A 2,732-nucleotide genomic window follows, 5' to 3' on the forward strand; every position below is an offset into this window, starting at 1 on the left:
GAATCCTCTATAAGATGTATATGATGTTGCACAATGGAAGGGCTTATACCCTTGATATCAGCCATGGTCCAACCGAGGGCTTCCTTATTATCTTTTAACACTTTAAGTAACTCCTCTTCCTGGCTAGAAGTCAAATTTGAAGAAATTATTACAGAAAGAGTCTAGTCAGGCCCTAGGAAAGTATACCTCAAATTAGATGGCAACTCCTTAAGATCTAGCTTAGGGGGCTCAACTATGGAAGGTTTGAAAATGGAATTGAAAAGGGGTCCTAAGGGCTCCACAAATGTGTGAAGACTTAAGACTTTAGAAAAAAAAAGTTTCACTATCATCATCCAACTCATCTATACACTCTTAGAATTCTGAATCAAAATTAATATCAAAGTTGGTAGTTAAATCTTAAGCATATTGATCTCTTCTTCCATATATGATTGTTTGCCTATCCTAAACATGTTAAACTCAACAGTTTGGTTGCTAAAAGATAATCTTCAAAAATCATTCCAACAATTGATTAATGCATTACTGGTAGCCAAGAATGGTATTCCTAGAATTTTTAGGATTTCATCTTTGGTTGAGAAGGACTTGGTATCTAACACAATGAAATCAACAGAGAAAATAAATTCCCCCACCTTTAGTAAGACATCCTCAAACATCCCTTTAGGAATCTTAACAAACCTATCTTTTAACTTAAGAGTAGTTCTAGTGGCTTTCAATTCTCTCAATCCTAGTTGCTTGTACACATGGTAAGGTAAAAGATTCACACTTGCGCCAAGGTTAAGTACAATATGCTCAATATAGGTGTTGCCTATGACACAAGCTATGGTAGGGCTCTCTGGATCCTTATACTTGGCTACTATAGGCTGAGTAATTATGGAACTAATGTTACTTGCTAAGAACGTCTTTTTGGGCACACTAGTAATGCGTTTGTGAGTACATAAATCTTTCAGTACCTTTGCATAGGCGGGGATCTGGGATATAGCATCCAAAAGAGGGAAGTTCATTTCTACCTTTTTGAAGACTTCTAAAATTTTATTCATGGAAGCAGTCTTCTTTTTGTTTACCAAGTGATTAGGAATGGGATAGGAGGAACATAAGGACTGTTAGGGATTTGCCCTTTTTCGGAAGAATCATTTTTGGTTTCCTCAACCAAATCATATTTAGTTTTAGAAGAATCTTTAGGTTCATCAGATAAACTTGGAACAAGAGGCACACTTGTGCCCTCAACTGAAGGAGAGTTAACAGGAATAATATATGGGGAAGATTTAGGAACACTCTGTTGGTACTCTCTACCACTCCTAAGGGCATAAACAACATTACATTGGTTAGAGGGCCATTGTTGGGTCTGACTTTGTACTATATTCAGTGGTGCATTAGTTGATGCTTGTGAACTAACAGCCTAATGATGCCTAGGGTTAGGCTCTGGTTGACTAGGTAAAGTTCCCTTCTCCCTCTCACGCATAATTGAGACAACTCTGGTGAGTTCTCTCGTAACATTTTGATGGCTTATCATGAGGAGGGCCATATTTTTTTTAAGTCACTTATTCTACTTGCCTCTCCAGTGTTGGTAAACCCAGGGGGTTGCTGATAAGATGATCGGAGAGGGGCCCTAAGAAAACTAACCTGAGGTCCTACATTTGACCTAAGAAAAGTATTTTGGGAAAAAGAGTGTTGTGTAAAGGGAGGCCTTTGGGATCCAGGTTAACCTTGATTATAGAAATTTGAAGGCATTGCTTGGTTGCCCTGATTCTAAAAGAAAGTTGGGTGATTTCTCCATCCTGGATTGTAGGTGTTACTATATGGATTATTCTGGTATAAGGCATTAACACTATCATTAGAAGTACACCCAGAGGTGTTGAGGCATTCTTCTATGACATGTCCAGGGGACTGGCATCAAGCACAAATCTTAACCAAATTGACTGATGATGGCTCTCTAGGAATAATAGCCTCAATCCTCTTGATTAGGCTATCCAAATGGACTTCCTTGGTTACTATTTCATCCACAAAATATCATTTCCCTCTTATGTTTCTTTCACTCTCTTGGGTTGATTCTCACTCACGGGTTTTGTCAGCTAAGTCCAGTAAGAATTCTCATGCCTTTCCTTCATCTGCAAATGATGTGAATCCCTCAGGGCACATAAACTCTATCATTTTTTTAGTTGGGTAATCAATACTCTCATAAATTGTTTGACATCAATGCCATAAGTCTAGGCCATGGTGAGTGCATTCTTGGAGTAGTTCATTGAATCTCTCCATAAGTTTGGAAAAGGACTCCTTAGGCTTTTGCTTAAACTAAAGGATATCACTTCTAAGCTTATTGGTCGTGTGAATTGGGAAAAACTTCTTAAGGAAGACAACTATGAATTGTTCCCATGAGGTTATGGAATTTGTGGATAACACATACAACCACTTCTTAGTTTGGTCTTTCAATGCAAACGTGACGATTCTAAGCTTAACAGCATCATCAGAAATCTGTTGGATCTTAATTAGAACACATATCTCTTCAAATTCTCTTAGAAATAGGTATGCATCCTCAGAGGTCAGCCCATGAAAGTGGGGCAACATAGTGATGTACTGAGATTTGAGCTCAAAATTATTGCCCTGGGCTTGTGGTACAACTATACAAGAAGGTTGGGCTGCTCTAGCAGGGTAGAACCTATCTTTTAGAGATTTAAGTGGAGGGTTTTGCTGTTGGTCTCCTATATTGAAGGGTTTTAAAGAGAGCAAATGTTTATGTC

At 38.3% G+C, this 2,732-nt stretch overlaps 1 non-coding gene across 1 annotated transcript; it reads left to right on the forward strand.

Annotated features, from left to right (window-relative positions):
* Window positions 1–2,203: 2,203 nt before the first annotated feature.
* LOC122070539 lies at window positions 2,204–2,310 on the forward strand. The gene has a single exon (XR_006137821.1). It is a non-coding gene; the product is annotated as a small nucleolar RNA R71 (small nucleolar RNA).
* The last annotated feature ends 422 nt before the right edge of the window (window positions 2,311–2,732 follow it).

This window comes from Macadamia integrifolia, unplaced genomic scaffold (assembly GCF_013358625.1).
Source record: "Macadamia integrifolia cultivar HAES 741 unplaced genomic scaffold, SCU_Mint_v3 scaffold94, whole genome shotgun sequence".
In the NCBI taxonomy this organism is placed as follows: Eukaryota; Viridiplantae; Streptophyta; class Magnoliopsida; order Proteales; family Proteaceae; genus Macadamia; species Macadamia integrifolia.